This window comes from Miscanthus floridulus, chromosome 6 (genome assembly GCF_019320115.1).
Source record: "Miscanthus floridulus cultivar M001 chromosome 6, ASM1932011v1, whole genome shotgun sequence".
Classification (NCBI taxonomy): domain Eukaryota; kingdom Viridiplantae; phylum Streptophyta; class Magnoliopsida; order Poales; family Poaceae; genus Miscanthus; species Miscanthus floridulus.
The window spans coordinates 6,853,974-6,875,906 of NC_089585.1; the positions used below are offsets into that span (position 1 = coordinate 6,853,974).

General features: G+C 40.4%; 1 pseudogene; it reads left to right on the top strand.

The window, feature by feature from the left end:
• The first annotated feature begins 1,011 nt into the window (after positions 1 to 1,011).
• LOC136460155 (uncharacterized) lies at positions 1,012 to 20,765 on the top strand (annotated as a pseudogene).
• The last annotated feature ends 1,168 nt before the right edge of the window (positions 20,766 to 21,933 follow it).

The window sequence follows — 21,933 nt, forward strand, 5'->3', positions numbered from 1 at the left end:
GGCAAACATGTTTGTGAGAAAATTTCATCCCTTGAATTTAAAATTTTAAATTGTACTATACATACATTAATCTGATACAATTCTCCATAATAATGATACATTCCAAACTTGGCATGATCGACTTGGACACCCTATCATGTGGATGATGAGAGAAAGCAAATCTTTTGGTCATGACTTGCATAGCGCAAAGTTCTCATAATCTTTGAATTTCTTATGCGCTATATGTGCTACTAGGAAGTTGATTTTAAGACCATCGACTCCTAAAATCAAGGTTGAATCACTAAAATTCCTTCAAGGATATTCAAGGTAATATTTATATATATACTCATCAATTCATTGATCAGGATTGCATGTTCCCATTTTACTGTTCTTCTTTTCTTATTTATACTATTCTACCCCTCCCGTTCTAAAAAGAATACAATTATCATGTTCTGAAGAGTCAAACAATTTTAAATTTATCTAAATTTATATAAAAATACCAATATTTTTATACCAAATATGGTATAGTAAACCTAATTAGAGATATAAATGTTGATATTTGTAAACGGCGGAGCAGGTCTCCAGACGGGCTGGTTACATGGCGCTAGTAGCAATCCTCAAGTCCTATGGTTAAAAACAATCTGTCCGTCTGTCCCACTCCAAAGTATAGATCTAAAAATTGGCCATGTTCTTATATGGGCAATGGTGCCATTGAACATAGGTTTGGAAAAATTTCTCGACTAAAACGAGAAGATTTCCTTGTGTCTTAAGCAGAATAGGTTGAGTTTTTTTCTTCTATAAACTCGGTTAAAAACAGAAAAGTTTAACTTGTTTTTTATTGACTGAGGGGGTATACTACGGCACATTCCAGGGGCAAGCACACGCGATTGGCGACATGTGGCAGAGAAAGAGCCGGTGGCCGACCGTTTCTGAGTGCTAACAGAACAACAGTAGCCTTCTCTTCGTGCTGGAGCAACTGGGGTGCAGCGTGCACAGCGGCAAAGGCTGTGCAGCAGGGGTCGACGAAACGGCATGGGCAATGCGGCCAGGCTTACAGGCGGCAGCGGCAGGCGACCGAGCGAGCGTGCCGCGCGCGGCTAGCGCAATGTTCGTTTGGGCTGTTTGGCTGAGAAACTATGGTTGAAAGTATAGTTGGCTGATTTAGTGTGAGAGAAAAATATTGTTCATTAACTGAAAAAATACAGCTTATAAGTCAAACAAGTCCAAATGAACATGGCCTAGGTCCGACGAACAAGCTGCCACCTCCACCTCCCAGCCCAGGCCAGCTGGGTCCATCTTTGAAGCAGCCGCCCCTTCCAGGTTGTTGCATTAGAAGGGTATTGTTTGTGGCAGTCTATGATTTATCTTGTCTCCTTTGTTCAATTTGCAATTTGATTCGTACGGGTGTTCATTCCAGTCTCAAATGTGGTTCAACATCCATCTTTGCATCAGCACAATTCTTCAAAATGAGCAACATTTCCCCAACCGAGGCCATTATCAAGATTGGCCACAAATGATAACAGATACGGAGTACAAAAAAATGTAGTAGTAACAACAAAAACATGGGTATCTAATGCAACACGGATGAACGGACTTCTGATACCTTCCTTAGACCACCAACTTTACTTCTCTTTGGAACGAGTTTTAGAACGAATGGGCTCAAACGATGCAATAAGCATCACCCTCATGACGACTGAGAGCTCCTTGTACCAATATATACCGTGTGCTCGCTAAACCACCACTCTTGAAAAAGAAATGTCCTCTTGTAATCGAATCCGTAAAAGGCATCCAAATAATAGGATCTAAAATAGCAGAGGTGCCAAAACTCTCACCTTGCCATCGTCTTAGTTCTTGCACTAGTGTACAGTTTTCAGAGCACCTTTAGTTCTGTTAAAGAGTAATAGGTTTTGCTCTTTTTTTAGAATAGTAATAGGTTTTGCTGAGCATCTTTTGCTGCAATTAAACCGGCGTTCTGGGCCTAAATGATTTGGCTCGAGTCTCTAATTCTCTGAAGAGCCAACTTTACTGCTCGTTTACCCAGTGACGGGCCGCGGGCCCAAAGTGCTCGTTTATTATTACCAGCCCGGGCCGACCCGAGCCGCGTCGTTACTCTAGAGTTCAACAAAGTAGGGAAAACTTTCAAAATGATTGCGAGGAGCCGAGCTTCAGCCCCCGCCGTTGGAAACGACGATGGCGAGGAGCAGCACCTCAACCCCTTCCTCGACGCTGCGCCGTCCGCCTTCTCAAGGCTCTAGTTCAGGTACGTGCTTCGTTTTACTTGCAGATGCTCTGCCTTTTCTGTCTCTGTTGGCTCATCCTCGTCCTAGGATTGTGACTTCACTGGGTTCTACGGATCTGGGCACAGGAATGTGGCATCGCGCGAGAGGTGGGTGGAGGAAATCGATGCTGCAGAGGTGGTGGAGAGCAGGGGCAAGCTGTGGCTGACCACCGGTGTCACTCGGGCTGGCAAGCTATACTACAACGTTGAGGAGATCGGGTACGCCAACTGTTCGATGAAATGCCGTATCTGTGCAGCGTTTGATTGTACTAGACTTGTAGCCACGGTGTGCTGTGCATCCAGCAGACCAGCATAAATGTTGCACTACATGAATCTCTAAAGCCATTTACTACTAACATATTATGCATGAATTGCTTGCCATTGACTTTAGTTTTCGGAGTACTCAAGTTTGCTAGTGAAGGCTTATTGTCTGATGAAACCATTGCGGGTTCTTGGCTGAAAGAGGTGCATTGATTCTTCTCAGTGACAAGGATGAAACCATAGGGATTGAAGGCATCTATGAAAAGCTTGTTGGAGGAAATTATGGGTACTCCTAGGATGCCTTCTAGGCTTATAAGCATTTGAAATCGCTTGGATATATTGTTGGAAGATTTGGCGTTCCTTGGACAACGAAGCATAGTGGTACTTGTGACACTGACCAGACCTTAAATAGAGTTGACGGAGCCTTCAATGACATAACCAAATTGCTGAAGGAAATGCAGATTGATGGGATATATCCATCTTTTGAAGTTTATCTGCCCAATAGCAAGTTCAAAAAGTCATCCCCTAGGGTCCCCTACTTTCCTCTTATGTCTATTAAGGTAATAGTACTCCTTTATTGACTCAATTAATTTTATGGTCATAGATTCAATGTAGTTTAATTTTTCTATAATTCATCTTATGTGGATCTTTCAGTATTTAGGTAACAGGGCACATTCACATTTCAATTTTTTCTTTAATTGATGGAATTATCTATTTGTAAATATGAATACATAAGTTTTTGGTCAGGGGTGTGTATGGATAATATCTTCTTCATTGGAAGATCCGAATGATGAAGGCAATGCAAACAGCATGTGGGAGAAGATGGCCCTTGGAATGATGAAGGCGATGCAAACAGCATGTGGGAGAAGATGGCAACATGTGTTCGAAAGGTTGCTTCAGAGGTGCTTGGAGTGACCAAAAGGAGCGGATGTGACTCGAAAGACATTTGGTGGTGGAATGAAGATGTGCAACCGGCTATTAAGGAAAAAAAGGAGTGCTATAATGTAACACCTCGGGTATTTAAATACTAAAACTTGCCATGTCATCATATACATTGCACAGCATTTTGGGTTAGTGAAAATTCTATTATGCATACACTAAAACAAGTTTACTTTTATGTTATATGTGTTGACTTGTATGGTTTGAATCAAGTTCAAAATCTTTGTATTGAATTGAATTTCCGAAAACCCTAATTTTCAGTATTTAAATTCTACCCTAAAAACCTAATTCAAAATCTAAGCACATTTTGGGGTTGAGCTTAAAAGCAAAAATGAAGAGCTTGTCAAGGTGTACAAAGTAGATTTTTGGAGTTTTCAAAGTTGTTATATAAAAATTGAAGTAATTTGAAAAGGCGAAATGTACTTAAAGTGTCCCCTTTTGATTTTAAACTTGCATTTCAAAATGTAGACCGAATTAGAGTATGGTTATTAAAGTAAAGTTGTAGAACTTTGAATTTGGAACAACTTTTATTTTTGGAGATTTTTGAGTTACCATACAAATTTGGGAGTAATTTGGGAAAATAGACGAGTGGCAATTCGGTAATTTCTGTGAACAGTGTCTTTGGGCGACACCTCACCGACGGCGAGCTTCCTCTGGCTTCCAGGCACGCTCGTGGCCACGTTCGGCTTCACACTAGCATGGAGAAGGCCGCGGCATGGCTTCTTCTTGCTTCCTGGCCGTGTTATAAGGTCTTCACCGTCGCCGTTTTTCTCCGTTTGCCTTCCTCTGCTTTTCCCGACGTCGCCGCTCAACTCCGTCGAGCTCGCACCGTCGCCGTAGTGCCTACTAGTCGCTGCAAAGCCCATCATAGCTCCGCTTGCTCCTTGTGCACCTAGCCGACCTACCATTGAAGCTTGACTCCGTCAGGGAAACCGCTGTGCGCGCCTTTCTTCCTCGCGGCCGGCAGCACCGCCGTCGAGTGCGCATCACCGTGGCCAGTGCTCTACGGTCTGTCCCTGCCCTTGCCTAGCATACCTTCAGCTTTGCCATGTTGCCGTGATGCTTTGTGCTTTGTTGGGTGACCATTTTGTCCACTGCAGTCACTGGAACACCGTCGTCGACGTTGCTTGCGCCGCCGTGTCTATGGTGATCGTCGACTCGCTTCCTCGCTGCTCCTTCGGTCCTGATTTCTGCTCGGGCGTGTTTGGGGTGAGCTCCTAAATCTTCCCAAGCACTTTGTTTAACTACTACTGGCCTTGTTTCACTGGCGTAGCATAGCCACGCTGTCATGGTCATCATGGCCGGCGTCAAGCTCGAACCCCGCTGTAATTAGTTTAGCTAGTACATTAAATCGATGCGTTGTGATGTGGGGAATGTGTTGGTACCTTCGTCGTGGCCGGAGACATCACTGGCGTCGAGTTATCGGCGATCAAACCGTGGTCATCGCTGTTGAGCGCGGGAGACGGTGCTGACAGGTGGGACCCCGCTGTCAGTGTCGGTTTGATTTGAAAATGGATTTTCTATTTTACAGAAATGGATGAATAGTGTAAGTTTTTGTTATTTTTGTGTAGAATTAAATAGAGCTCCAAAAATTATGAAAATTTTTGTGTGACCTCTCTGTGATGTAAACTATTTAGTAAAAATATTAAATGTTGATTTTCGGTACATTTTGAATGTGATAAAAATTGCTCTATTTAATTAATAAATGAGTTTCCATGATTTTTCTAGGCTTATATAATTATCCAAAAATTATGAAAATTGTTTTGCCACTTAGTTATCATGTGATAAGCCTTCACAAAAATTTTGAGCTTATTTGGAGAAAGTTGATTTGTTTCATAATTTTGAATTAAATAATTAATTCATAAAAGCAAATAGTAAACCTTAATGATTTAGGTTTTTGTTTGAATTTTTGATTGAGTGATGATCTTGGGTCATTAGTATAAAGTGATCCTTGGTACTTAAAGTAAGTGTTTGAATTTACAAAAAGGTTTAAGTAGTTGTTGGCTTATAACTGTACCGCGAAGGAAAGTTGTATTCAAGTTGTTAATTTTGTATCCATCGTCAAGCATCATGTTTTATATCTCACATCGTATTAAACATGGCATTGTTACTATGTGTAGTGAACGAAAGCGAGAACATGGTAGTCAATCAAGTTGAGGAGGAAGTTAATCCGTCTGTTGAGGTCGGGTTTGATAATTGTGGAACGTCTCCGGAACCTGACTTTTCCGTCAATCAAGGCAAGCCCCGGATGCATTTAAACCTACCTTGTGTTTTTACAAATTTATATCGCTTTTGCTTTTATATATTGTATTAAGTGATTAGGAGTTGAGTGAAAACCTAATTGGTGCATTACCAACCTTATTTTTCTGTATCAACCTTGTTACCCGTTTTAATTCGAGAATTGCTTAGTTATGCTTAGTCATGCTTAGACAAATAAACACTGGGTGATTACCTGTCACCTGTGAGAATTACATGGGATTTTGATATGATTGGTTACTTATGTTATCATGAGATATGAGTATGTGGAGTAATAAACCTAGACCGGGCGGACTCGATGTATGGGAGCCACAAGACATAGAGGTCTTGTGAGCGGGTTCTTTCCACCTGTGTTGATTAAGACACGTCCATTGCTGAATTATATGAGGTGAGACTTTGTAGTACTAATCACATACTCCGGTAAGCCTTAACTTGGCTATTCTAGTATAAAAATGGCTACTCGCGCACTGGGAGTGGAGAGATGGCGAGAATAGCGTGTACCCACATGGCAATGGGCTGGATTGGTGGAGTACTATATTCTCGAGTGGCACGGGCCCGTTCTTGTTTTAGAGGATCTAAGAGCAGGTTGGTATATGTAGGTCAGGGACCTGCATATGTCGTGTGGTTGGGAATCCCCAGCTAGGGTTATAATTGGTTTGAATCGTCGTTGCTCCTCGGTTATGGAGACTCAACTCACTGTTCATCATCGTAGTTAACAAATAAAACTTGAGCTGGAATCGAGAAAGAGTTTGATATGAAGTTTATGATCTCATTACGGATCATGGTAGATTCATATACGATTTTGAGAAAGGTTTAAATGTTGAAAGAAAGAATCTTGTTAGAGAGCTTTTATGTAAAAGAACCTTGTTTATTGCTAAAGCCTTACCTTGAATCCCTGAGCCTGCATTCCTGAGTCTTATCAGTTTTTAATTCGGTTAAGTCTTGTTGAGTACTTTTGTACTCAAGGTTCGTTAACCCTTGTTATAGGTGAGCCTCATGAGCAGGTCTATTTTAGACTGTGCTGCATGACTGTTGTTCAAATCGATGCTGATAAGTGAATGTGTGACCCTTGGGCAGGGTACTTATATTGTGTGTTTTGTATTATGTTACTAATGCCACTCCACTACTATGGTTTGTAATATTTATCAAACTTAGTTTGTAAGGTTTGAAACAACTGGTTTGTAAACTAAGTTATTGTAAGACTTTCGCTATTTTACTCTGATGTATATATTTGAATAAATGTTGTAATACTGCAATGACTCTATAATGGGATCCTGCTCAGAAATTGTGGATGATTCGGGATTCTCCGAGGACACCTGACAGTCTTCTTAAGTTACCGAGAATATATGCATAGTCATCAGAGGTCATTGGACAGTGACAGGTGTATGTGGGCCCTATAATTTAGGAGGTTCTACCACAGAATGGTATTAGAGCGATCATTACAAAGTCTTTGTTGTATTGTTTTACAAAAACTTCAAAATGATTTGGGACAAATAAGGTTAACCTGTTAATTTGGTCCAAATTGCTTCTGACTTATCTTATTTCATTCTCGCCAATTCTTATTTGATTAAAAATGCTTTGTGTGGTGGAGTAGAAATCTTATTATGCCCTATATAATAACAACTATTGTTTATGAGCTTCGATGTTTTTGTTCATAAGAACGATTCATGCATCATGATTAATCCAATTGTTACTTACTTTCCCTCTGAGTCTAGGTTGGGTAGTGAGTCTGGGTTGAGTTGTGTAATCCATCCTGGCTGCTCTTGAGACTGTTATCAGGTTGTCTTACTATTTTGAAATCTTGTTTCCTACAGTATGGCTCGTACCAAGGTAACACCCCGTAATCCCATTGGACCCAAAGGAGTTCCTCGTCACTAGCTTGCCCCTAGGAGTGATGGTGCTAGCAGTAGCAGCTTTAGGCCTGATCCCTAGGTTGAGATACAGAGACTTTCAGCAGAGTTAGCACAGGCTACTAGAGATAGAGCCTTGGATGCCATCCAGGTGGGCAAATTACAGGATCAATTGAGGTGTCTTACCACCGCTCATAAGAACTGTGAGCATATGTTAGTTCATATGGTGGAAGGAAGAAATGAGGCTTGGCATAGAGAAGATGTAGCTAAACCCCAAGCTCATGAGTTAGAGTTCTATGTAGAAGACTTAGAAGAATATTCTACCAATCTGCATGAAGAAGTCCATAGGCTGAACAATCTTTTGGATCCAAATCATGAACCTCAAGCAAATGCAATGGACCTAGGTGTCATCATTGCAGATGATGATGAACTTGAAGAGGAAGAAGATCCAGAAGAATTAGTGATGATCGAAGAAAGTGATAATGAAGGCGGAGATGTTTCCAGAATGGATACCGATCATGAGGTTTGAGGTGATCAAGGAGAAGAGTAGAGTTGTAATATATTGAGTTCTAGTTTAGTTGGGTAGTCTAGCTTAAGTTCGAACTTGTGTTTAAATAAGTGAAACTAGTGTAATGTGTTTGTAGTCAGCTCTTTTAATAGTTCAATAAAGGCTTGTGAATAAAGTTTGGTTTGTCATGAATAGATGCGTCATACTTGGGGTTTGACTATTCTTGGTACTTCACAAGATGAGGATGGTATTTTTGATCTGCCACCTAGTTCCGCCAAATTTGGCTAACGCTATTGCAGCGCTAATCAATGTGACCGTCGATAATGCTCAATTGCTTCAGGAGTTAGCTCAAAGTAATCAGAATATGATGCAAGGGAACCGTGGTCATAATCATCACAGGCAAGAAGCTACGTATGTTGATTTCACCTGATACACGACCACCAGTATTTACCAAGACTGATGAATCACTTGAAGCTGATGATTGGCTTCGTACCATGGAGCAGAAGTTTGACCTCATTCCATGCACTGAGTTTTAGAAGCCTGTTTTTGCTGCTCAATAGCTTAGAGGTGCAGCAGGTGCTTGGTGGGTGAACCTTGTGGCTATGCAACCTGCAGGTATTCAGTTAACTCGGGCCGAGTTCCGTACTGCTTTTCGTGCCCATTATATTCTGGAGGGAGTTATGGCCATGAAGCTTGATGAGTTTCTTGCTTTGAAGCAAGGTGATCAAATAGTCATGTAGTATATGGACAAGTTCAATCACCTTTCACAATACGCACCTAAACATGTTAACACAGATGTCAAGAAGAAGAAGTGGTTCATGCAGGGTCTAAATACTAAACTTCAGACAATGATGACTACCTACACCAATGTCACATATCATGAGGCGGTTAATATTGCTATTGCATCAGAAGAGAAATATCAGCAGCATAAGGAGATTAAAAAGAAAAAGAGTGTGCCATCTAGATCTTTTGGTGGGAATCAAAAGAGGTAGAAGATAATCTATCATCAGTGAATCACTATCGTCCTCCTTATCGTCCGCCGTAGTTTCAAGCCGGTCAACGACAAAATGTCAGTCCTGCTACAACTAACCAGAACTCTCAACAGTCAAATGTTCCTGGTGTTCGTGCTCCAACACCCCAAGGCCACAATTATCCCTATTTCAATTGTGGGAAGTCAGGTCATTTCTCTAGGGAATGTCCGTATCCTAAGCAATATAATCCAAATTTTCAGAAGGCCCCTAGAAATCAACAACAGGGTCAAGCTCAAAACAAGAACAACAACCAAAATGCTCAGAAGGGCAAAGATGAAAAGAAGACGGGGCGTGTTTTCTATATTCAAGCCAGGGAGATTCCAGAAGGGGAGCCCGCGATGCTAGGTATGTTTCCTATCGTTGATCATCCTACAGTTATGCTTTTTTATTCTGGTGCATCTCATACATTCATCAATAGAACCTTTGTCATAAAGCATGAAATTCCAATTGGGGCAACTAAGGAAAATTTCTTTATACAGTCACCCAGGGGACGTCTGTGTACTAAGAAAATGGTGTACCAGGTACCCATAAACTTGGGTGGGCATATTTTTCCCACTACCATGATTATTCTCAAGGATGAGGATATAGATGTGATCTTGAGAATGAATTGGATGTATCAGCATAAGGCTGTTATAGATGCTTTGAATAGGACAATAAGGTTGAGTTTGCCAGATAGTAATTCTCAGCTTCTTATCCAACTTCCAACCTTAAGGAGATTAGTGGAAAAAGTTTGTGCAATTTTCATCAAGGAGATTAGAGATATCTCAGTAGTTTGTGAATTCCCTAATGTTTTTCCTGAAGATTTACCCGGTCTGCCACCTAATAGGGATGTTCAGTTTAACATAGATCTAAAACCTAGAATAGCTCCAATCTCTCGAAGAGCTTATAGGATGCCTCCCTAAGGAATTAGCTGAATTGAAGACTCAGTTGCAAGAGTTGATTGATAAAGGGTTTATCCAACCTAGTTCATCACCTTAGGGATGTCCTGTAATTTTTGTGAAGAAAAAAGATGAGACCCTGAGATTGTGTGTCAACTATCGTCCATTGAATGAAGTGACCATTAAGAATAAGCATCCCTTACCTCGGATAGATTTACTTTTTGATCAACTGGCTGGAGCTAAAGTTTTTTCCAAGATTGATTTGAGGTCAGGTTACCACCAAATCAAAATTAAGCTTGAAGATATTCCCAAAACAGCATTTACCACAAGATATGGATTATATGAATACCTGGTAATGTCTTTTGGTTTGACGAATGCCCTAGCTCATTTCATGTATCTGATGAATTTTGTATTCATGCCTGAGCTAGACAAGTTTGTAGTGGTTTTTATTGATGACATCTTAGTATATTCCAAGAACAAGAAAGAACATGTGGAACATCTCAGAATTGTTCTAACACGCTTACGAGAACATCAGTTATATGCCAAGTTCAGTAAGTGTGACTTTTGGCTAAAGGAAGTACAATTTTTAGGACATGTCTTATCAGCTAAAGGAGTTGCTATGGATCCAAGCAAAGTTAAGGATGTACTAGATTGAAAACCACCAACCACTGTTCATCAGGTTCGGAGTTTTCTGGGAATGGCAGGTTATTACCGTTGTTTTATTCTAGATTTCTCTAGAATATCCAAGTCCATCATGGGGTTGTTGAAGAACCAAGCCAAGTTTGTCTGGTCATCTGGTTGTGAAGAAGCTTTCTAGACTTTGAAAAGATTATTAACCACTGCACCAGTATTAGCACAACCAGATATCGAGAAGTCGTTTGACGTTTATTGTGATGCTTCTTGTATTGGTATTGAATGTGTATTGATGCAAGAAGGCTGAGTCATTGCCTATGCTTCTAGACAACTTAAGCGACATGAAGAACATTATCTAACTCATGATATGGAGTTAGCAGCAGTTGTCCATGCTTTGAAGATTTAGCGACATTACCTGCTTGGTAATACATGCCATATTTATACAGATCACAAAAGTTTAAAATATATCTTTACTCAATCAGAATTGAATATGCAGCAAAGAAGATGGTTAGAATTGATTAAAGATTATGACTTGGAGGTGCATTACCATCCTGTTAAGGCAAATGTGGTTGCAGATGCACTCAGTCGTAAGAGTCATTGCAATTGTCTAGCAATAAAAACAATGGATCTAACTTTATGTCAAGAGATGGAAAAATTGAATATAGAGGTAATTCAACAACGTAGTTTGACCAATATAATTGTTGAATCAACTATTCGAGACCAAATTATCGCCGCTCAAAAAGAAAACAAGGGTATAGCCTATATCAAAGAAAGAGTCAGGAATGGAAAAGCGGACATGATTTAGGATAGATGATGTAGATGTGTTATGGTTCAAGGATCGCCTTATGGTACCAAAGGTTTCTGAGTTGCAACAGTCAATTCTTGAAGAGGCACATACAACCAAGTTATCTATTATCCGAGAAGTAATAAAATGTACCATGACTTGAAATAGAGATTTTGGTGGACCAAAATGAAGATAGAGATTGCTCGATATATAGCCAAGTGTGATACTTGTCAAAAGATAAAAGCTATACATTTGAGGTCCGCTGGAGAATTATAGTCGTTGCCTATTCCAGCTTGGAAGTGGGAGGATATCAGTATGGACTTTATCATAGGTCTACCCAAGACATCAAAAGGTTTTGACTCAATATGGGTTATTGTAGATTGACTAACTAAGTCAGCACATTTTCTTCCAGTCAAGAGTATATATCCTACTATCTAATATGCCAAGATGTATTTAGCATGAATCGTGAGCTTACATGGAGTACCAAAGACCATAGTGTCAGATAGGGGTACATAGTTTGTCTCAAACTTTTGGAAACAATTACATGCTTCGTTGGGTACCAAACTTATGTATAGTACCGCTTATCATCCACAGACTGATGGACAGACTGACAGAGTGAATCAAGTACTTGAAGATATGTTAAGGTGTTGTGTCCTTAACTATTCCAATAAGTGGGATGAATGTTTGCCTTTGGCTGAGTTCTCATACAACAATAATTATCAAGAGAGCATTAGAATGGCTCCATTTGAAGCACTCTATGGTCGTAGACGTAGAACCTCACTAAATTGGTCTGAACCTAGGGAAAGGTGGTTCTTTGGAGTTGACCTTTGTGAAAGAAACTAGAAGAGAAGGTTAGGTAGATACAAAGTAATTTGAAGATAGCTCAATCCTGACAAAAGAGTTATGCAGATAAACGACATAGACCATTGGTATTTAACAAGGAAGATTTTGTATATCTGAAGGTATCACCAATGAAGGGAGTTACCCATTTTGGTGTTAAAGGCAAGTTGGCACCTCGTTATATTGGACCATTTCAAATTTTAGAGAGGTATGGAAAGGTAGCATATCGCTTAAAGTTACCATAACATCTCTCAGCTGTACATGATGTGTTCCATGTTTCTCAATTAAAGAAGTGTCTTCGAGTGCCTGAGCAGAACGTTGAGGTTGAAGGAGTGGAACTTGAACCTGATTTGACCTATTCCGAATATCCTATCCGAAGTTCTGGATCAGAAAGACCGTGTCACTCGAAGGAGGACAATCAAGTTCTACAAGATACAATGGAATCAATATTCCAAAGAAGAAGCTACTTGGGAATCCAAAGATTACTTGCTAGAACAATTTCTAGAGTTTCTTGCATCGATATAGAATAATGTTAGTTGTGCTCTGTTATTACGAACCATGTTTTGTAAATGGACCTGAGCTGTTTTATGGTTGAGTTTGGAATGTTGTTGCTTGACACATTTCCTTTTCCATTACTTACCCTTGGACTTAAATCTCGAGATGAGATTTCTTTTAGGGGGAAAGATTGTAACACCTCAGGTGTTTAAATACTAAAACTTGCCATGTCATCATATGCATTGCACAGCATTTTGGGTTAGTGAAAATTCTATTATGCATACACTAAAACAAGTTTACCTTTATGATATATGTGTTGACTTGTATGGTTTGAATCAAGTTCAAAATCTTTGTATTGAATTGAATTTCCGAAAACCCTAATTTTTAGTATTTAAATTCTACCCTAAAAACCTAATTCAAAATCTAAGCACATTTTGGGGTTGAGCTTAAAAGCAAAAATGAAGAGCTTGTCAAGGTGTACAAAGTTGATTTTTGGAGTTTTCAAAGTTGTTATATAAAAATTGAAGTAATTTGAAAAGGCAAAATGTACTTAAAGTGTCCCCTTTTGATTTTAAACTAGCATTTCAAAATGTAGACTGAATTAGAGTATGGTTATTAAAGCAAAGTTGTAGAACTTTGAATTTGGAACAACTTTTATTTTTGGAGATTTTTGAGTTACCATACAAATTTGGGAGTAATTTGGGAAAATAGACGAGTGGCAATTCGGTAATTTCTGTGAACAGTGTCTTCGGGCCACACCTCACTGACGGCGAGCTTCCTCTGGCTTCCAGGTGCACTCGTGGCCATGTTCGGCTTTGTGCTGGCATGGAGAAGGCCACAGCGTGGCTTCTTCTTGCTTCCTGGCCGCGTTATAAGGTCTTCATCGTCGCCGTTTTTCTCTGTTTGCCTTCCTCTGCTTTTCTTGACGTCGCCGCTCAACTCCGTTGAGCTCGCACCGTCGCCGTAGTGCCTACCAGTCACTACAAAGCCCATCATAGCTTCGTTTGCTCCTTGTGCACCCAGCCGACCTACCATTGAAGCTTGACTCCATCGGGAAACCGCTGTGCGCGCCTTTCTTCCTCGCGGCCGGCAGCACCGCCGTCGAGTGCGCATCACAGTGGCTAGCACTCTACGGTCTGTCCCTGCCCTTGCTTAGCATACCTTTAGCTTCGCCATGTTGCCATGATGCTTTGTGCTTTGTTGGGTGACCATTTTGTCCACTGCAGTCACCGAAACACCGCCGTCGACGTTGCTTGCGCCGCTGTGTCTGCGGTGATCGTCGACTCGCTTCCCCGCTGCTCCTCCGGTCCTGATTCTGCTCGGGCGTGTTTGGGGTGAGCTCCTGAATCTTCCCAAGCACTTTGTTTAACTGCTACTGGCCTTGTTTCACCGGCGTAGCATAGCCACGCCGTCGTGGTCGCCATGGCCGGCGTCAAGCTCGAACCCCGCTGTAATTAGTTTAGCTAGTACATTAAATCGATGCGTTGTGATGTGGGGAATGTGCTGGTACCTTCGCCGTGGCCGGAGACCTCACCGGAGTCGAGTTACCAGCGGTCAAACCGTGGTCGTTGCTGTTGAGCGCGGGAGACGGTACTGACTGGTGGGACCCCGCTGTCAGTGTCGGTTTGATTTGAAAATGGATTTTCTATTTTACAGAAATGGATGAATAGTGTAAGTTTTTGTTATTTTGTGTAGAATTAAATAGAGCTCCAAAAATTATGAAAAGTTTTGTGTGATCTCTCTGTTATGTAAGCTATTTAGGAAAAATATTAAATGTTGATTTTCGGTACATTTTGAATGTGATAAAAATTGCTCTATTTAATTAATAAATGAGTTTCCATGATTTTTCTAGGATTATATAATTATCCAAAAATTATGAAAATTGTTTTGCCACTTAGTTATCATGTGATAAGCCTTCACAAAAATTTTGAGCTCATTTGGAGAAAGTTAATTTGTTTCATAATTTTGAATTAAATAATTAATTCATAAAAGCAAATAGTAAACCTTAATGATTTAGGTTTTTGTTTGAATTTTTGATTGAGTGATGATCTTGGGTCATTAGTATAAAGTGATCCTTGGTACTTAAAGTAAGTGTTTGAATTTACAAAAAAGGTTTAAGTAGTTGTTGGCTTATAACTGTATCGCGAAGGAAAGTTGTATTCAAGTTGTTAATTTTGCATCCATCGTCAAGCATCATGTTTTATATCTCGCATCATATTAAACATGGCATTGTTACTACGTGTAGTGAACGAAAGCGAGAACATGGTAGTCAATCAAGTTGAGGAGGAAGTTAATCCGTCTGTTGAGGTCGGGTTTGATAATTGTGGAACGTCTCCGGAACCTGACTTTTCCGTCAATCAAGGCAAGCCCCAGATGCATTTAAACCTACCTTGTGTTTTATAAATTTATATCGCTTTTGCTTTTATATACTGCATTAAGTGATTAGGAGTTGAGTGAAAACCTAATTGGTGCATTACCAACCTTGTTTTTCCGTATCAACCTGGTTACCTGTTTTAATTCGAGAATTGCTTAGTTATGCTTAGTCATGCTTAGACAAATAAACATCGGGTGATTACCTGTCACCTGTGAGAATTACATGGGATTTTGATATGATTTGTTACTTATGTTATCATGAGATATGAGTATGTGGAGTAATAAACCTAGACCGGGTGGACTCGGTGTATGAGAGCCACAAGACATGGAGGTCTTGTGAGCGGGTTCTTTCCACCTATGTTGATTAAGACACGTCTGTTGTTGAATTGCATGTGGTGAGACTTTGTAGTACTGATCACATACTCCGGTAAGCCTTAACTTAGCTATTCTAGTACGAGAATGGCTACTCGCGCACTGGGAGTGGAGAGATGGCGAGAATAGCATATACCCATGTGGCAATAGGCTGGATTAGTGGAGTACTGTATTCTCAGGTGGCGTGGGCCCGTTCTTATTTTAGAGGATCTGAGGGTAGGTTGGTATATGTAGGTTCGAGACCTGCATATGTCGTGTGGTTGGGAATCCCTAGCTAGGTTATAATCGGTTTGAATCATCGTTGCTCCTCAGTTATGGAGACTCAACTCATTGTTCATCATCGTAGTTAACAAATGAAACTTGAGCTAGAATCGAGAAAGAGTTTGATATGAAGTTCATGATCTCATTACGGATCGTGGCAGATTCATATACGATTTTGAGAAAGGTTTAAATGTTGAAAGAAAGAATCTTGTTAGAGAGCTTTTATGCAAAAGAACCTTGTTTATTGCTAAAGCCTTACCTTGAATCCCTAAGCCTGCATTCCTAAGTCTTATCAGTTTTTAATTCGGTTAAGTCTTGTTGAGTACTTTTGTACTCAGGGTTTGTTAACCCTTGTTGCAGGTGAGCCTCATGAGCAAGTCTATTTTGGACCGTGCTGCATGACTGTTGTTCAAATCGATGCTGATAAGTGAATGTGTGACCCTTGGGCAGGGTACTTATATTGTGTGTTTTGTATTATGTCACTACTATGGTTTGTAATATTTATCAAACTTAGTTTGTAAGGTTTGAAACAACTGGTTTGTAAACTAAGTTATTATAAGACTTTCGCTATTTTACTCTGATGTATATATTTAAATAAATGTTGTAATACTACAATGACTCTGTAATGGGATCCTGCTCGGAAATCATGGATGATTCAGGGTTCTCCGAGGACACCTGACAGTCTTCTTAAGTTACCAGGAACATATGCATAGTTGTCAGAGGTCATTGGACAGTGACAAGTGCATGTGGGCCCTATAATTTAGGAGGTTCTACCACATATAAGTGCTTGTATCATGATAGGTGTGCAAACAACATTGAGAAGTACAAGGTGGCAAAGAAGACTGCAAAACGAGCGGTGAGTGAGGCAAAGGGGTGGGCCTATGAGGACCTTTACCAACGTTTGAGTACGAAGGAAGGAGAGAAGGACATTTATAGGATGGCTAGGGCTTGTGATAGGAAGATAAGGGACTTCAACCAAGTCAAGTGCATAAAGGGTGAGAGGGAGCAGCTCTTGGTGAAGGAGGATGAGTTTAGACATAGATGGCAAGAGTATTTTGATAAATTGTTCAATGGTGAGAACGAGAACATCACCGTTCAGTTGGACGACTCGTTTGATGACACTAACAGGCACTTTGTGCGGAGGATTCAAGAATTGAAGGTCAGAGAAGCCTTGAAAAGGATGAAAGAGGGCAAAGCAATGAGCCCTGATGGTATCCCAATTAAGGTGTGGAGATGTCTCGGGGATATAGCTATAGTATGGCTAACCAAGATGGTCAACAATATCTTTCGATCGAACAAGATGTCTGAGGAGTGGAGAAGAAGCATATTGGTACCAATCTACAAGAACAAGAGAGATATCCAAAGTTATACTAATTATCAAAAAATTAAGTTGATGAGCCACACTATGAAGTTATGGGAGAGAGTCATCGAGTAGCGCCTGCGAGGAACAATGCAGATATCAACAAACTAATTTGGTTTTATGCCCGGAAGGTCAACCATAGAAGCAATCTTCTTAATAAGACAGGTTATGGAGCGGTTTAGAGAGCAGAAAAAGGACATCCACTTGGTTTTCATTGACTTGGAGAAGGCTTATGACAAGATACCAAGAAATATTATGTGGTGGTTTTTGGACAAACATAAAGTCCCATCAAAGTATGTGACCCTTATTAAGGACATGTACAACAATGTTGTGACTAGTATTCGAACAAACGATGGTAACACAGATTACTTCCCGATTAAAATTGGACTTCATCAAGGGTCGGGGGGTGGTGGATAATATCTTCTTCATTGGAACATCCAAATGATGAAGGCGATGCAAACAACATGTGGGAGAAGATGGCCCTTGGAATGATGAAGGCGTGGTGGTTTTTGGACAAACATAAAGTCCCATCAAAGTATGTGACCCTTATCAAGGACATGTACAACAATGTTGTGACTAGTATTCGAACAAACGATGGTAACACAGATTACTTCCCAATTAAAATTAGACTTCATCATGGGTCGGGGGGCGGTGGATAATATCTTCTTCATTGGAACATCCGAATGATGAAGGCGATGCAAACAACATGTGGGGGAAGATGGCAACATGCATTCAGAAGATTGCTTCAGAGGTGCTTGGAGTGACCAAAGGGAGCGGATGCGACTCGAAAGGCACTTGGTGGTGGAACGAAGATATGCAAAAGGCTATTAAGGAAAAGAAGGAGTGCTATAAGCGCTTGTATCATGATAGGTGAGCAAACTACATTGAGAAGTACAAGGTGGCAAAGAAGACCGCAAAATGAACGGTGAGTGAGGCAAAGGGGCGGGACTAGGAGGACCTTTATCGATGTTTGAGTATGAAGGAAGGAGAGAAGGACATTTATAGGATGGCTAGGGCTCATGATAGGAAGACAAGGGACTTCAACCAAGTCAAGTGCATAAACGATGAGAGGGAGCAGCTCTTGGTGAAGGAGGATGAGATCATACATAGATGGCAAGAGTATTTTGATAAATTGTTCAATGGAGAGAATGAGAACACCACCATTCAGCTAGATGACTCGTTTGATGACACTAACAGACGCTTTGTGTGGAGGATTCAAGAGTCAAAGGTTAGAGAAGCCTTGAAAAGGACGAAAGGGGCAAAACGATGGGCCCTAATAGTATCCCAATCAAGGTGTGGAGATGTCTCAGGGATATAGCTATAGTATGGCTAACCAAGATGTTCAACAATATCTTTTGATCGAACAAGATGCCTGAGGAGTGGTGAAGAAGCATATTGGTACCAATCTACAAGAACAAGGGAGATATCCAAAGTTGTACTAATTATTGGGGAATTAAGTTGATGAGCCACACTATGAAGTTATGAGAGAGAGTCATTGAGCAGCGCCTGGGAGGAATGACGCAGATATCAACAAACTAATTTGGTTTTATGCCCGGAAGGTCAATCATAGAAGCAATCTTCTTAATAAGATAGATTATGGAGCGGTTTAGAGAGCAGAAGAAGGACATCCACTTGGTTTTCATTGATTTAGAGAAGGCTTATGACAAGATACCAAGAAATGTTATGTAGTGGTCTTTGGACAAACATAAAGTCCCATCAAAGTACGTGATCCTCATCAAGGACATGTACAACAATATTGTGACTAGTGTTCCAATAAACTATGGTAACACAGATTACTTTCCGATTAAAATAGGACTTCATCAAGGACCAGCCTTAAGCCCGTATCTCTTTGCCTTGGTAATGAATGAGGTTACCAGGAACATATACAAGGGGATATCCCTTTGTATATGTTGTTCACTGATGATGTAGTGTTAGTGGACGAAAGCCAGGCGGGAGTAAATAGGAAAGTAGAGTTATGTCGGCAGACCCTTGAGTCTAAAGGTTTTAGATTGAGCAGAACTAAAACTGAATATATGAGATGCGACTTTGGCGGAGTTGTACAGGAGGAGGGAGATGTGAGTTTGGAAGGTTAAGTAGTGCCTAAGAAGGATACCTTTCGGTATCTAGGATTGATGCTATAGATGGATAGAGATATTGATGTGGACGTTAGCCATAGAATCAAAGCATGGTGGATCAAGTGGCGACAAGCTTCTGGCATTCTCTGTGACAAGAGGGTACCACAAAAGCTAAAAGGCACGTTCTATAGAATGATGATTAGACTGGCTATGTCGTATGGAGCAGAATATTAGCCTACAAAGATTCGACATGTTCAACAATTGAGTGTTGCATAAATGTGTATGTTGCGATGGATTTACGGTCACATAAGAATGGACCGAGTTCGGAACGATGATATACGTGATTGCCTAGAGGTAGCACCAATTGAAGAAAAGCTTGCCCAACATCGGTTGAGGTGGTTTGGCCATGTCTAAAGGAGACCTCCAGAGATACCAGTGCATTGTGGAGTCCTAAGCCAAGCTAATAATATGAGGAGAGGTAGAGGAAGACCGAAATTGATATGGGGGGGCAATAAAAAGATATTTGAAAGCTTGAGATATACCTAAAGATCTATGTTTGAATAGGAGTACTTAGAAAGCAGCTATTAAAGTGCTTGAACCGTGACTTGGGGCTCTTGGTGGGTTTCAACTCTAGCCTACCCCACCTTGCTTGGGACTGAAAGACTATGTTGTTGTTGTTGTTGTGGTGGTGGAACATCCAAACTTGTGAGTGCCTCCTGGTACACATGGCCCAAGTTTCATGGAGGCCAAGGGTGGCTCTCCCTAGTACACATTGGTACACATGGCCCAAGTTTCATGGAGGCCAAGGGTGGCTCTAGCATGCAGCTCTATAAATGGGTTTCTTGTGCTTATGTATCTATTTGCAATGATCACCCATTTGTCAGCTATATGAACTAATTGATAACTCAGTTAATTGGACTCTGTCTTGCCAAGTTAAAAGGGAGTACCCAGTGCAGAGAGCTCCCGCTCTATGCAGGGTCTGGGGAAGGGTGATCATGGCAAGCCTTACCCTCGCCTGTGCAATGTGAGGAGACCGCGACTCGAACCCAGGATCTTCCGGTCACAGGCGGTAAGACTCTACCGCTTGCACCAGGCCCGCCCTTCTCTGTCTTGCCAAGTTGCTGACAAATTATATAATCAATCATCATTTCTTGCCTACATATTCTCTGTGTTTGTCAATTGCAACTTATCACATTTTCTTTCTATTTTTCACCAACTTTTTTCCCAAAGAAAGAAATAGATGAAACAGAGCCGAGGTCTAAGATTTAGTGCTAAGAGATAAACTGCAAAAAATCTTGTCATGTAAGTCGAGGGCCACAACTTACGGATAAAACCAGCATCATAGGAATTAGGGATGATCTCATATGCTCTGTTGATACATGTTTCTATAATAACTTCGACATATGATCCCATGAGAAAGACATTGATGCATTATTTTTCCAATCTAGTGCAGGGGTAAACCACCCTCAGGGGTTGAATTAGAAGGAGTGGAAAACAATTTTAGGGGCAGTCCTCTGAAATATTGTCATGTTGATAATGGACGGGTCAGCTTTCTCTGCTTTGATGAAGTTACACTTCCAAGCTTGCCCTGATGGGGTAGCAATAGAATATGTAACGATTGCAACAACCAGATCTTCATTCATCATTTTATGAGCTCAGTTGCAACAATTAATCTTCTTGTACGAAGCATGGTCAATTAGTCTGAAGCCTCATAATACATGAAATGTTAGATCTTGAGCTGAATGGTTCTTCTTGAATCTTGATCCACTAATTTATATATTCTATATGGTACTCCATCCGTCCCGGAACAATAAGCATATTTTGATCATGGTGAAAAGGTCAAACCAAAAAAGAGAAGATTTTGACTGCTACTTTCTCTTACTATATATTGTCATTTGCTAAAGAACCAATATAACTTCAGAAGCAATTTGAATACAGATCCACTGATTCAAGTTTCATGTCCTAAATTTTATAGTTTGAATAATTGTAGGTTAAAGTTTATATAAGTTAACTTTATACTGTTCGAAATAAATTATCATTCTGGAACAGAGGCAAATATGATTATCGTTCCGGAGTATATGTATGCATGCGCAAAATCTCTTTTGTTGAGATTGTCACAAGAACCGCCAGAATTCTTTGCAGAGATCAGTTACACAAGAGTTTGCTTTTATACTCGATTACTGATTAGCACTTGCACAATTGCAGAGCCATATTTTTTGTAACCCAAGTTCCAAATTGACATTTTTAAAATGAAACTACATAAGCAAGCACAAAATCACACAATGAATGGACGAATAATTAAATCTGTAAGGCAGAAATCTGCTGATGCAAACAAAAGTCAGTTGTATAAAGGTGTGCTGCTGACCATTGGCATGACAATGACCAAATACAAACCCTATAAAACAATCTTGCAGCTCATAATTTAAATCTCTAATAGTGCACACAACTTCTGAACGTTGATGTGAAGATGGACATCTCCCAAATACAAATGCTACAAAATAATCTTGCAATTCATCCTTGAAATTTGGTACAGAAATGATAAAGGGCCTCAGCTTCAGAACAGTGACCTATGCATTCGCACAATCACACTTTCCTACCTATTGCTTTTCCCCTTGATAAAAAAAATTGAAGTATTAACTTTCAAAACTATTAAAGTTTGGAGTTCTATGCAGTCCCACAATCCAACAATTTGTTGTACAGTCCAGATTGTATGTTGGAAGGAGAAATCGTGTCTAGCCTTTGCTTCTTGTTCACCTCTGA